We start from the raw sequence: 15,784 nt of genomic DNA, 5'->3' as shown, positions 1-15,784 counted from the left end.
GCTTTACCTCCCCTTCAGTAAGGAACTGATGCATCACCTTCCCTGAAGTAGGGAACCAACGCATCAACTTCCGTGAGTAAGTTTTTGTTTGTGCGCGTGAGGCATCCAAGGTACGTTGTGTGAAATGTGTCACATCTGCATTTGCTTTGAACAGAACTGTTTCTACCTTCTGAAAGTCATATTTGTATTACTCTACTGTGGATTTTTGTCGTTTTGGTCCTGTTTGGTTTAGATAAAGCTTATTTATTTTTCTAAACTGGTGTGGTGTCCATTTGTATTGTTTTTACTTTATTATGGTATGTGTGCACAAATGCTTTACACACTTCCTCTGAGATAAGTCTGTCTACTCATGCCAAGCTAACAAGGGGGTGAGCAGGGGTTATTTTAGAAGTGTGTCCCCCTTACCCTTACTAGGAAGAAGGGTCTCTACTTGAACAAAGGTGCAAACCGTTGCCAAGTAGAGTTCCCCATTTCTAACAGGTATGTTTGCATATTATCTGTGATATGTATAGTTTTCCGAGGGAAAACATGGGGATTTTTTATGAATCCCCTAAAGCACAGAGAAGTATTTAAATAATAGAACAAGACCTAGCATGCTCACATTTCTGCAGTTTTCTGATACTTTCAGAAGCAGGTAGTTAAACAGTAAAGTATTTCTAAGACTTCAAATAATATTGATATGTAATGTGCATGGACCTTGCTAGCAATGTTCTGCTGTTTTATAGCGCTGTAAAGTACCGCTGCTGTCTTTTATCTAAATTGATGACGGTCAGTTTATTGCTCACCGAAAGGTGAAACATGTATATTAAAGTATATTTTCTCATTTTAACGCTGCCAGCTTTGAATCCATGCATCTTTTTATCTTTCAGCACAATCTGACTATGGTTTACTTACCAGAGAACTATTATGAAAGCTATTGACAAAATAAAGCTGTAAAAGTTTCCTGAAAGCATTACTCTGCAAAACATATTTTTCATTCAACACAGCTTCATTTAAAAGCAGTTTCTAATCCATCCTCTGGGAGTACTCAACCCGTTTCAAAATTATTATGTACCAAATTGGGCTCAGGCGTTTTAATATGGTAAAAAAAAAAAACTATCACCCGGTCTATAAATCTGGGAATTACTCATTTCATTATTCAGATGGGCTTCAAATTAGTCTGCCCCATGCACACATTTGTAGTTTAGAGTAATAGGGCAATGTTGTTTGTGCTTTAATTAGTTTTATATAACATATGACAAACTAAAGTAGATAAATCAAAGTGACCTTTAGATGTGCAGAATTACAGCACATTTAAAAGGCCATAATAAGGTAATAATAACCCGCGTTAATAGTAGTTATACATTCCCCCTGGTTTGTGTGCGCTGTGCTGCGTTATTCATTCGATAGTGATTACTCAGTATTCCCATAGTTCACTTTCATTGCGGTATTGATGTTGTTATTAATATGGATTTGTCAGTAAACATGTATAAACGGAGCATTCGCGGCAAATGTCACTTAAAAATACACAGGGCATAGACCACTGTGCACACTCAAGGTGCATTTAGTACAGGAAGAAGTCATGTTCTGAGGCAGGGCTTCCTCGCCCTGCTAAAAGTATCTGAATGTACAATAATAATTTGATTTAAATCATTCAATCACCTGTTTCTTTCATTGTCAATCGTTTACTCTCTCGATGTTCTGTTCCTTTCCCTAACTCCCATTGGAATATATGTCGTTACTACGCATTCCGTTGCAACGCATGCCTTTACCACGCATGCGTTACAACGGAATGTGTTTTCCACGCTTTGCCGTTACCTCGCTTTTACCTTTACTCCGCTTTTTCTTTTTTTGGGGGGGAGACCCCCCCAAGCCCCCTTTCTTCTTTTTTTTCCTTTTTCTGCAGGTCTCCGCCGACACTGAAAACGGACTGATGCTTTTTTTCGGATTAGGATGACGTTGTTCCGTGATGACGTTGCTTGCGTGGTGAAGATTGTCGTTGAAGCATTACCCGTTGTGAAGACGTTTACGAGTTAAGTGTATCGTTGTAAATGTAATGCGTGGGAAATGCTTCGTGGTAAAGGCTGTTTCCCCTCCCATTGATATGCAAGGCTTAAATAATCATACGAATACTACTCCTACGGCTACTTCAACTATAATAACGACTCCTGCTACCACCACTACTGCTACTGATAATAAAAACAACTATTGTGAAATTCATATACTGTTATGTGGCATGCATATCTGGGTTTGGTTTGGTTTATTGTGGGGATCGCAGAGAAATAGGAAACCTTTGCAGATTCTGAAATTCGTGTAAAAAGAAGAGATTGATACAAAAAGCTATTTATATTGTAAGAATTATGTAGTATCCTGTGCATCAGCATTAGGAGATGACAGAGCTCAATGTTCTACTCCATGTCATCTCCTAATGGAAGTTCTACTGTTGCCTAGTGGCTGAGTTGTGGAGTTTTGAAATGTACTGGCTTTACTGTTGAAGGTGTACTGGGAGCCGGCTGCGCTGCTGTCTGCTGGGTAGCCTACCAGAATAAATTTCCTAAAACCAGTCTGCATTCCTGCTTCTTCACTACAAATTTGTGGTGACGATCTGGCTACACAGTCACACATGGAACCCTGCGTGTGCTACCGTCTTCAACCTCATCTTACAGGTCACTATGCCGCACTTCATGTTCAACCTGTTTAAAAAATAAGAAAAAACTGGGCAAATTTTTTACCTCCACAGCGGTAAGGCAGTTCTCTGTTGTCTATTATTTTGCGCTTATTGGATCAGTCACGGATTCTTCTTTGTCTTCAAGTCTACTTTGGCTGTTCTGTTGACTTGTCTTCAGCGGCATGCAAGTATTGTGACTTTTGTGTTTCGGCGTTGTGTTTACTCACTAGGTTTGTGCGCATGATTGTGTAGCGGCATTTTTTTCAGCGAAGTGCGCATATATTAAAGTCTGTACTAGGCACAACGTATCTTCTCTGCCTCATCATGCCTGATGTTGACGTTACAGTGACTCTGTTTCTTGCGTGAAGCCCTACGTTCGTTTTTGCCTGGCCTTGCCTGACTTCAACACAGCTCACATTCCTCGTGACGCATTCCTCTCTATGACGCATTCATAGGATTCCCACCTGGTTGCTCAGCAACATTAAACATTCAGACATTGTTATCTTTCATGGCTGATCCCTATTTTTAACACTGTGATCTGCACACCATTTAGTTAGTTTTTCTGGTTGCTCTACAACGTTAAGACATCCAAACATTGTTTCTTTCCCGGCTGATCCCTAATTCTATTGCGGTGATCCGCACACCTTTTATTTTGTGTTACTACGTTCCTGCTATTTTTATTTATGAATTTCAACACGGCGATCCACACAGCTTTGGCATATTAGTAAAGTCATTCTCTACTCACCAATTACATTTATATGCGGATCTCAACACAGTGATTCACACACCCTATGTTTGTTGGTTGTGGAAATTTCTCCATTGTATCTACAGTGGTCCGCGCTTTTATTTTTTGTGTTTTTAGCAGCGGATTCTCACATGGTGATTTGCACACCAATATTGTATTTGCATTTTATTATGTTTTCATATATTATTTTGCAGATCTGTATTGTGATATCTCATTAGTTTAACCTCTAGTGTCATCTTGTCTTGCTTTGTCTCTGTTTTCATCTCAATTTTTTTTTATTATTTCTTTCTTCTTTTCACTACCTACATTTTCATTTTCATGTTCGTACCATACAATCTGTTGCTCCTCCTCCTTCTTTTCTCGATAGACTTGGAGAACCTCCTGTAAGATGGGAGATATGGTTCAAGGCTTTTCAAACTTATCTTGGGGCTCTTGAAGCTTCGAGATTCAGCAGTGAACAGAAAAAATGTCTTCTACTTCACTCTTTGGATTCTGAGGGAAGGTCCATCTTTAAACATTTACCTGAAATGACTCACCTACCTGAGGATAACATAGACGATTAACAAGATACCATCACTAAGCTCAAAAACAGATTCAATAAACAGCCAAGTCTAATGGTCCGAAAAGACACAATTTTTAAACGATGTCAAGGCGAAGGAAAAGATGTAGATGCTTACATTTCGGTACTGCGCAGATTGGCTTCTGTCTGCCAATTTGAGACCTTTACAGACCAGGTGATCGGAGACCAATTTGTGTGCCTATGCAGGGACAAACATATCCGGCAAAAATTGTTATCTTTACATTACCCTACATTAGAGGAGACTATCAAAATTGCTAAAAGTATTGAAACTTCACAGATTTCTTTAGTGCAATTTGAAGATAAATCACTGGAATCTGTAAATTTTGTAATAGGAAATAGTAAAGGAAAACAAATTGATTTTAGGTATTCGGCTCCCAAAAACAGAATGAGTAGACATTTTTCAGATCAATCAAGTTCTAAGCAAATGTGCTTTCTTTGTGGAAATCCTCCACACCAAAAAGGTGGAAAATTTCCTGGGGCAAATGTTGTATGAAACTACTGTAAACAAATAGGACATTTGGCCAAGGTATGTTTGAGGAGAAAAAATCAAAAGAAGACCATGAGTCTGACTCAGAAATAGTTTCTGTTGTCACTGACGTGTGCGTGTTATCGGATGATTCTGAGCCTTTAGAGGGTGCTCCGTCTGATTGTGTGAATCCTATTGTGGAAATTTGTGTTGGTGGTAAAGCACTCAATTTACTTGTTGACTCTGGCGCCAGAATCACTATGATTACTCAGAAACTATTCAAGGGAACGTGGGGAGATAGGGTACTTAAGCCTCCTGATCGCTCTCCAGTTTCTTATGAAGGATGGAGGATTGAACTCTTGGGTTATATTGTGGATGTCCTGGTTTTCAAGGATAGGAAGATTAAAGGAAAAGTATACTTTGCTCTCAAAGGGTAAAATATGATAGGGTGGTCCCACCAAGGATTGTTTGGTATGATTCTCAGACCGGGTTCCAAAGAGCAGGTTCTCGTGATTTCTGATGATGATCACCAGTTTAAATGGAAAGAAAGGTTTCTTTCAGTCTTTAGTGATGGCTTAGGAATGATCCAAGGATTTAAACACAAAATTATTGTGAAAGAGGGTGCTCAACCGGTTACGAACAAGCTGAAAGGCATGTCTTTTAGTGTCAGAGATGATTTAGATAAGGAATTGAAATCTTTGTGTGCCCAAGGTATCATTGAGCCTACATAGTCGTCTCTGTGGCTTTCCTCTTTGGTTGTTGCATGCAAAAGGTGTGGCAAATTATGTGTCTGCGTTGATTTGAGGTCTTTGAATAGTGAGATCTGGGTGGATTCCCATCCCCTATCAAAGATTTGCGATCTTTTTGCATGTGTTTGTGGATCTAAAATCTTCTCCAAATTGGACCTTGCCAGTGTCTATCATCAGGTGGAGTTGCATCACAATTCACGTCCCCTGACAGCTTTTGTTTCACCCCTATGGACTTTTCAGTATAAACGTATGACCTTTGGACTGGCATCGGCAGTATCGGTGTTTCAGCTTGCCATGCAAGGTTTATTGAGTGGTATTGAAGGAGTCTTAGTATTTCAAGATGATGGTCTGATTCATTTTAAAGATGTTCAAACACACAACTTTATCATGAACAAAGTTTTTGATATCTTTCACAAACATGGTGTTGTTGTCAAGTCTGAGAAGTGCAAGTTTATCCGTCAAGAAATTGAAAATCTAGGTCATTTCATTTCTGGTGAAGGGATTGGACCGAGGAAGGGTCTTTTAGATGTCATTATTCACGCTTCTACGCCTGTTGACAAGACTGGAATAAAATCGCTTCTGGGTCTTTTGGAATATTATTCCAAAATAGTTCCTAATTATGCCACAATTGTATGCCCTATTAGTTGCCTTCTTAGGAAAGGTGTGAAGTTCGTTTGGTCCGAAGAGTGTGTGTCTGCTTTCAAGTGTGTTAAGGAATGCCTCAGTAACAGTGAAGCACTTAAAACTTTTAATCCCGAGCTTCCTTCATGCATAACTGTTGATGTTAGCCAAGTTGGGTTAGGGGCTGTGCTTACTCAAAATGTACACAATAATAAGAATACTGTTGCGTTCGTATCAAGAGTTCTGAAGGATGCCTAGTTGCAGTATTCCGTGAGAAAAAGAACTTTTGGCTTGTCTTTGGGCGATAGAAAAATGTTGCCCATATGTCTGGGGTAGGCTTTTTCTCTTAAGAACCAACCACAAACCCTAGGTCAATATTCTTGGATCTGGCTCTAGTAAGTTTTGTACTCCCAGGATTGTTAGGATGGTTTCTCGCCTGATGCAACTCGATACCATCCACATTTCTGGTGGTATGAATAACGGAGCTGATTTTTTTCCCGTTTTCCAATGAAAAGTGTGGAAGAGGAACATGATTTCCAAGAATTTTGTGAGGAAGACTATGATGACTGTTTTGTAGCTTCTTGCGATTTGTAAGAACATGATATTGGTCCAGAAGAGTACTGGATGAATGCTCTTAGAGATGATGAAACTCTACTGCAAGTATGCAACTTTGTCAAGAATGGCTGGCCCAGGGAGCATGAGCTTTCTCCTCTTCTTCAACCTTTTTTTGAAGGTTGAATCAGAAATATCTTTGAAAGGTGGCGTTTTGTTATGCTGTGACAAACGTATTCCCCCGCAAAGCATAAGAAGGGTCATCATTTCTAAGGCTCATGATGGTCATTCAAGCTATAATACAAAAAACCTATTCCTTAACGATTACTCTGAATGTTTTTCGTCTAACTCAACTAAATGGCTTTAATCAATTGGATAAGGTCCGTGCATGTTTTTACTAATTTGTCTATATCTCTTAGACTTAAAATATTAAAATGAGATGCATAAACTAATACACAACTCTTTAACAAACACCATCTACTAATGGCCGCCGTTGGCACTTTAGAGTACGAGAATTTTGGTTGCATTAGTCCGTCTTCCTTCTTCATGATATGAACGGGAGGGGTAGGTCATCTGACACAACGTCGTACGTAATTAATGGAATGACGCTCAAAAAGAGTGCGAGGAACAGGAATAATGTTTGTTTGACGTATTTGGAACGGCCTCGTTACATGGAGGAAGGCTTACTGACAGGTTAGTGTTATCGTATCGGGAATGCCAGATTGTTGATACTCGGGATCATAAAAGACCCCCTTTAGAAATATCGCTTTGACAGCATGTTTTTATAATATATGATTCAAATAGTAGACTCGTTAAGGTAACACTGCACGAGTTAACGGTTACATAGTCCATTCACTTGTATCCTTGGGATCGTTCTAGTAATATTTAGGATGCTACTAATATATAAACTTAAATCATAAAATCGGATGGGTTTGACCGTATTAAATGGATACTGGGCTTGGGAAAACTAGCAGTACTAATAAGGCTGCGCCTAATTTTGAGACTACAACTAATAGACAGATATAATGGGGATATATTTATATATCACCTAAGGAGTTGTCAAAGATAAACAACATACTCGATATTCCTCTCTAACGTATGTACTTTATTTCTCTTATATTCTTAGGGGCATATCATAGCCCTACATTCATCGCTCATTAATCTGTAAGTTATCAACTTTCAATATGTTTTAATATAAATGTTTTTTACTAATAGAGATTAGACTGTATGCACAGGTGTCTTACATTCTTGCCTTTCTATTAATAATGAATTTTGTGTTTGGTTCATGACGAACTGTATTATAAATCTCTCTGGCTTATGGCTGAAACCGAAGTGCAAAATAATTTCGGCTAGATTAGAGCCGTCTCACTTCTAATACATTTTGGAGCCAGTTTAAGAATAGGAAGGGCCTAATGATAGTTGTCCCAATGCTTAGTTTATCTTTCAATCCTATCTGCGTGACTTATATATGGCCAGTGCAAACCATACTTAAGATATTGGCAGCTACTAATCACACCTAAAGTGAGATGTTTAATCTTTGAAACTATGAAGAGGTTCATGTATTAAGTCTATGAGGGAGACAATTTGTTTTGTTTTTCTCTTTTGCAGACAGCTTTTTATTGGATCTATTTGAAAATATGGGGCGTAATTTTCGTTCCGGATAAGAATATTATTATGCATAGGTATATATGTTATTATGATATACTCTCCATGTAATTTATTGTTATGCATCGGAGACTAATTATCCATTCTTAGATTAGGATTTCTTTATAAAGATTTCTGTTGTTCTTCTTCTCCCTTCAAACATTTACTAGGGACTGATGATTCCCAACTACAAGACCTGAATATCCATATAATATTTTTGGGTCTATTCTACTATTTATTAAAGGTATTTTAATGGGACTTGCTTAGTATAGCGCTCATTACTTTTTATATCTATTCACAGAGTATTGAATTAACTTAATATCTATATCTTGGTGTATGAGCACTGCATGATTTATGTTATCTCACTATTGGGTGCTTGGGGTCTATTATTCTAGCTTCTTAAAAGAATTAACTCTTCGTGCTCCACTGCAACACTATGGTTGTGAAATATACTAGATTCCTTGTAAAGAAAATCATTTTTTCTTTCGTTCTTAAAATAATTCTTATTTTCAGTTTTCCACGATGATCTATATTCTCTTGTTGTAAACAATGGATTTTTTATGGCATTATTTGCAGCCTTGAAAAAGTTTCTTGGAAACGAAACACGTGTCGGCTGCTGGTCCAATGCCTGAAAGGAGGATCATTGTATCAAGTTTTCCATCATTTGAATACAATGTTACTGCTTCTAAATAATATATGGCTAAAACTTTTTGTTTGCTGGTGTTTCAAATTGTCTTGTATGGAGAAATACTTATGAATCAACATTAAATCGACTAGAGTGCCGAGGTTTACATATATGTTCTGATGGTCACTAAGGTGCCACCCTCACTAAGCGGTGCATCCGTGAATTTTTTGGGTGGCCCTCGAGGGATGCTGAAATAGGTGAGGTGGTAGACACCTATGTTGTATGTTGCTCTGCTGACAAAGGTTTCAAGGTTGCCACTCCTCCTCTTCTTCCCATCAAGTGTCCATCAGGACCTTGGGTCAAAGATGGACTGGACATCATGGGTTCTTTTGAAACTTTGCCTGGTGGATGTCGCTTTATTTTTGTTTTAATTGATTATGGGTCCAAGTGGCCTGAAATCAAGCTTGTCAGGGATCCCTCCACTGCCAATCTGGTTCTTTTTCTGAAAGAGGTTTTTATGAGGGAGGGTTTTCCTGAAGTCATGGTTACTGACAATGGAACACAATTTGTCACTGACAAGTTTGAATCATTTTTGCTCTCCTGCAACATTAAGCACTTGAAAAGCTCTCTCTATCACCCTCAGATTAACGGTTTTGTTGAGCGCATGAATCGAGTGGTGGGTGAATGTATCAGATCGTCCAAGTCCAGTAACTATGATATGTTGAAACCTTTGGACAGCAATGCTTTGGTTTTATAGAACAACCCATCATTCAATGACAAAGGTTTCTCTGTTTGAATTGTTAAGAGGAAGGAGGGCCAATTCCAGCTTTAAGCCTGGCTGGATGAATAAATGGGTAAAATCTATTCCAGATGTGGAATGCCTCATGGATATTGCTAGGGACAATGTGTTGGTTTCTCAGTCCAAACAACGGTTTCAGTTTGACCAGAAAAGAGCTGTCAAGACTGCCTCTGTAGTTGTGGGGGATTTAGTCCGCATCAAGTCTCTTGCACATCAAGAAGGGGCAAAGCAAATTTGGTCCTCCTATTCCTGTCATCAAGGTGGGTAGAAATGCCGTCCAGGTTGAGGGAGGAAAATTGTGGAACATAGGAAAAATTGTTAAGGTCAAGAACAATGTACATGTGTAGCCTGGATGTCTACAGGACCGTGATGTTGTTGTGTCACCTGATGTTTCTGTTAGAAGAAGCTCCGATAGTTGTTGCCAGCAGGTATAGTTTGTGAACTGCTTTGTTTATCTCCTGTGTTCTGTTTTTACTTCTACTTTTTATATTTTGTTCTTCTCATAGCTTGTTTTTTATTAATATCTTTATTCCTTTTACTGTATTCTTTTCTTTTTTCTATCAAGAAAGGAGGATATGTAGTATCCTGTGCATCAGCATTAGGAGATGAGAGAGCTCAATATACTACTCTCATGTCATCTCCTAATGGAAGCTCTACTGTTGCCTAGTGGCTGAGTTGTGGAGTTTTGAAATGTACTGGCTGGACTGTTGAAGCTGTACTGTGAGCTGCCCGCGCTGCTGTCTGCCGTGCAGCCTACCAGAACAAATCTCCTAAAACCAGTCTGCGTTCCTGCTTCTTCACTACAGATTATTGACAATAATGAGGTACTGGAGCAGAGACATTGCAGCGTTCTCCCGCCAACTATAGCATAGAGCATGGAGGAGTTTGCAAGCCCATCTCTACTTTCAGTCATCTTAAAGTGGTAGACACTAACAGGCCGAGAGGTTTGCATCACTTTGTAAATGCTTAATCCTCCATTTCAGCCCTGGGCTCCCACGGTCTGCTCTGCAGTCCTGCCTGGCAGGCCAGTGGAATAGGTGCTGCTTGGTATGAAACAAGCTTGAAAAAAGCCTGCTGGTGTTGAGAGCCATGCGGTCCATACCTGCGTCATTTTTGCAGGAAGTGACGTCTTGGTCTTAGGCTTCTGAAGGGGTGCTTCAGAATGCAGAAGCCATGCATCCTTCTCTTCTCGGTGTTTGCTGCTCAAAGTCATTACAGTCACTGCTCCTCTTTAACCCCTGACAGCACAGGGATGGCATTGAGAAGCTTCTTTTAGGTCTTCTCCATGTCATTGAACTATTCATGGAGATTTGAAATGTACAGAATAGTGTGATGTGTTGTACGTTACCGGTGATTATCTGGATAAGGAATGCAAAGATGTTTGATGTACGAATGTATATGTTTTGTTTTATTTCAGTAAAATGTGTTCTAATTTCTCAGGCCAGTAGCCTGCTGCCCTATGTACCCATGTTTGCAGATTCCCATTTCAGAAGGGTCTAAAGGAGACGTGATCCTGCAAGGAGTTTACCTATGTGAGTGATGGGGCATGGGAGGGAACAAATATCCTTCTGTTCCTGTCATATAACCTCAGTATGCGCCCTTCGAGGCTGCAACAGCAAGGTGGGTGGTAAGACTGATGGAATGTGGGGCTGTATCCACCAGATTTAAATCTGTGAAAAACAGGAATGCTTGGAAAATGTGGCATTTTTTCCTTATACTTCTGAGCCTAATTGTTAATTCATTTGTGCTTCCATGTTCCCCCTTTCTTGTCAGCAGCAATATAGAGCTCTCTACAGCACTGTTGCTGTTTATTAGTGGTATAATATGAAGACGTTACTATTACATTTAAATTTTGCTCTTCAAAGATATAGGCAGAAAGGCTTGCTGCAAATAAATATTTGAATCTTCAGATAGGTGCATATATCTGTTGTTGTTTTTCGTCCAACGTTGTTGATGAAGACCTCGACATCTCATTCATTTGTTGACCAGGCTCCATGCATCCGACGATGACTGAGTAGTCTAATTTGGGCTTTAAACGTCCTGTCATATTTTGGGCAGAGATGTGATGACATTGTCGGTGATATGCAGGCAACTCTGAACTTGCGCAGCTCATGCTTTCTTTGAGCCTCCGCAGTACTCCTCAGAGGTTCGGCAGCCTTTGTGAATGAGGCTCCGCCATGCTGAATGGTTCAGTGCGAGGTTTAACCAAGTCAGGTGTGGATTTTAAGGACTTCAGGGAGGCCTTCAGCATGTCCTTGAACCACTTATTTTGTCCTCTATGGGAGTGTTTTGCCTGATTGAGTTATCCATGTATGTATTGACGGCAGACTGGCTCTGGAAAGGACTTCAGTATCCAGCACTTTGTCCTGCCATCTGATTCTCAGAAGCTTGTGCAGACAGGACATGTGGAGGTGATTGAGCCATCCTGCATGTCTCCAGGTGGCAGTCCATGTCTCATTGGCGGACAGCAGAGCTGGAGCACCACTGCTTGGTAGACCTCCGGCTTTGTTGGTAGGCTGATCCCTTAATGTTCCCAATCTTTGGAGCGCAATCGGCCGAAGGCAAGCTGACTTTTGCAATTCTGCAGTTTACTTCAGCATCGGTTGACACTACCCGGGAATGCGTACTGTGCAGGCATGTGAAGTGGTCCACTGCATGCAGGCTCTTTACATTTACAATGATAGATGGTACTTTGTCTGGAGCATGGAGAACTGGCTGGCACATGACCTAAGTCTTCTTGATGTTGATTGTGAGACCGAAGTTGCTGCATGCAGATAAAAGCTTGTCCATACTAGCTTGCATTTCTGACTCTCTACTAGCATTCGGAGCAATGTCAGCAAAGAGAGAGTCTTGCAGTATTGTTTCCTTCAACTTGGTGATGGCATGCAGTCCCCTCGAAATTAAGAGTTTCCTGTCAGTTCTGTACTTCAGGCCTACTTCTTCAGTGCAGTGCTGAAACGCATTGGTCAGAGTGGAAGAAAGTATCATGCTGAAGTATGTGGGTGCTAGAATACACCCCTGCTTGACGCTTCTGGTGACTGGGAAGGCCTCAGATGTTTCACCGTCATCTCGGACATGTGCCATCCTACTGTCACGAAGTTGCTGTACCATCAGTACGAATCTGTCAGGACAGCTGAATTTAGACATGATCCTCTACAGTCCCTCGCAACTAACAGAGTCCAACGCTTTCATGAGGTCCACAAAACTTGTGTAGAGTTCACAAATCTGCTCTTGACACTTCTTCTGTAGTTGACACGCAGCAAAGATCATGCCAATGCTGCTGATCCATCTGATCACTCACCTGGAGCAGGGTTTACTGCCAGAAACTCAGTGCGGCTTCTTCCAGGGACGTAGAACCAAAGCATATAGCAGTAGAGAGCGGTTAACCTACTAATCTGTCTTATCAGCAAATTAACTGAAGAAGAGAGTGGGACTGCTGGTTTTCTAAGATCAGAGGTAGGTAAAAAGAAGAGAGGAGGCCCCTCAAACCCAAAGGACCAGGCACTACTTAATAGTGAAATTGAATACCAAGATCAAGAGAAATTAATTTGAATTCACACAGATCCAGTGAATTGGAGTCTGGATCTGTGTGAATTCAAATGACTTTCTCTTGACCTTGGGACGGTATTCAGTTTCACTCGCTAAAATGAGCCCCAGGATAGCACAACATACATTTCCAAAACGCTGCACATATAAAAGGAATGCCTCAAATTCTGAAGCATAATTTCTCTTTGTCATTATGGTCCTATGAAGGTCAATGGGGTCTCCAATATGGGATCCATTATGTTTCGGTTAAATCTCATTTAGTGCATCACATGCTGAATTGATTCTCTTGGGACTCTTGCAAAGGTGCCATTTCTATTAAGAAATGCCCTGTAGCCACTGCAGAGCAGAGCTGCATGTGTAAATGTTGTGAGTAATATCAGTGGATAACACTTGATTAAACATGATGTACGTACGTAGGCACACTGGATTTGCCATCAGCTACACATTATACATTTCTAGTGCGCCTAATTTTCAATGGATCATAGATTAACACTTTATTAGCTGAACACAGTAGGCTCAATCACTATGTAATCTTTATTTAGTTCAAACGATTTCAACATTTTTCTGATCATTGATTTATTCATATCACCCACCCATATCAGCCAATGCAGAATGTATGCAACAGCATGTCTTCTTTTACAATTTCAAATTCAAGTTCTTTTAACTAACCACTGTTCAATTTTACTTCTTAAAGCATCCAACATATACAAAAGTCTCCAACAATTATTTAACAAAATGCTATCTCAAATTAACTTTCTTTAAACAATCATTGTTCCCATATTGGCTAGGGAGTGTAATCATTTTGTATTTCATGAACATGATGCAACTATTGTTTATTTAATGTTAGCGAAGCATAATGAAAAACCTTAAGCACGACACATGGCAAATTAACTGTTTTTTTATTTAAAAAGAAAGCGCTCTACCATTTTTCCTTTTTAGCTTCTTCTCAACATGACCAGATAATCATCCAGTAAAATTTTTGACATCATCTGACATATTAGTGCACTCAGCCCTTGCAAATTACGTCATTAAAAATCAATGGGGCATGTTTACAAGGTACCGTTAAATCATTAAGGACATTGTTTCGAGTTGAGGGTGGATAATCTCACCTGCTCAACGGATGGAGATAAAAAGAGTAAGAGTAGAATAGAAAGCAAGAGAATGATCCAATCCCGAAGGGTAGGGCCAAGTCTTGCCTCCTAGTTGCCCTCACACACCCCGAAGGATGTCATGCCCTCATCATCGGGCTTTTGCTCCTCGTCGGGCCGGCGCTGCAATGCCCGACGGGCCCCCCGAAGGGTCACTTTCGCGGAGATCTTTTAAGAGAATAGCCGTTAGATGAGTGCGGGTGTGTGGGGTAGATCCAAACGGATGGTAGTGAAGTGCGTGCAGGAATGGGTAAATAAAAATACCTAGGGGTATCCAAAGGAAATTCTTTTTAATAGTGTGGTGCCCCTGGTAGATAAAAAAACCAAAAGGTTGGTGAGTTACTGTAGGGCTCAATGTGCTCGTGTAACTAATAAAAGGTCGACATGTTTCACACCTGGTTTGTCTGCGAGATCAATGGCGTTTCTTCAGTACCTAGCTGATGTGATAGTTGTGCACGATAAAAGTGGGGTTCCGGAGTGAAATTGGTAATCCACGTAAGTGTAGGGTGGCTTGGGTGTGACCACAGGGCCAGATTCCCTAATGTGTGGTGTGAATCTCGACTTGTAGATATACCCAAGACTCAAAGATACCTAGCAGGGATGACAAAACAGAAATAGGGGAGAGGGGAGAGGGGAGAGGGGAGAGGGGAGAGGGGAGAGAAAAGAAAAAAGGAAAAATAGAACTTAAGTGTCTGACGTCACATGGCAAAACTGTCCATTTAGCCTTAGTAGACCACATGAGATAGCATCCAGGACAGTATAATTTGACCAGACAACATTTGAACAAAGTGATTAAGCTTTACACATATTGCTGTGACACCAAGATGCAGCCAAACACCAGTTGGGGCGTGCAGAGGTACCACAGGACGCAATGCCATCAACGGTATTCCAGTTGTATGGTTAGCGTCTGTGGTCCCCTGCCCAACCCCCGGCGGTCATTGCTGTAAAAGATTGTGTCTAACAGCCCTGGGGGAACCCAAGGGAACAATCCGGTGTTCTGTCTGGTTCGTGTTTTACCCCGGGAGGAATCGAGGATGTGAGCGGACTCCGTGGGTGTGACACGTAACCAGTGCTAGAACCACCTTCAATTGTTCAATTAAATATGATTATCACTATCGGTAATGGCCAAGCATGATGAAAGAACACTCAAGACAGTGCATCTAAGACGGAGTGGAGGGCACAGCCCTGCTTACCCTCACATGTATGGAAGAGTTCTCCCAAGGCTTTAGTCCGCTGGCTGCCTGCACCCTATAGGCTAAAAAGTAGGAGAGAGTCCACAAAAGGAAAGTATGACAATGACTAACACCTTAAAAGATATTTGAGCAGATAAATGCTCTCTGTTCTTTGGAGAGTAATCCGTGCAAACCTCCACCGTGACGGTGGATATTACTTACGGTTGCGCCGGGTGCCAGCTCATTAAGCACCTACCCTCTGCCAGCGGCAGCCTGCAAACAGTGTTTCCTGTGCCTCCGCATTCCTTATTAGTAGACGTTATGGCAGCGGAGAGAGGCGTCTTCTACTTCCTGTTTCGTGGATGTGCAGTGCTTGGTCATAGCCATGACACAGCACGCATGTTCAGGCAGTAGTGTCTCTATCGTGTGTGTGCATGCTCCGTGGGTCTGTCACTCCCGCGCAAGCGTGTAGAGTGTAGTTGTCCTGGAT

This window comes from Triturus cristatus, chromosome 2_1, assembly GCF_964204655.1.
Source record: "Triturus cristatus chromosome 2_1, aTriCri1.1, whole genome shotgun sequence".
In the NCBI taxonomy this organism is placed as follows: Eukaryota; Metazoa; Chordata; class Amphibia; order Caudata; family Salamandridae; genus Triturus; species Triturus cristatus.
The sequence above is the reverse complement of the archived record's forward strand: the minus strand, read 5'-3'. Positions refer to the sequence as shown.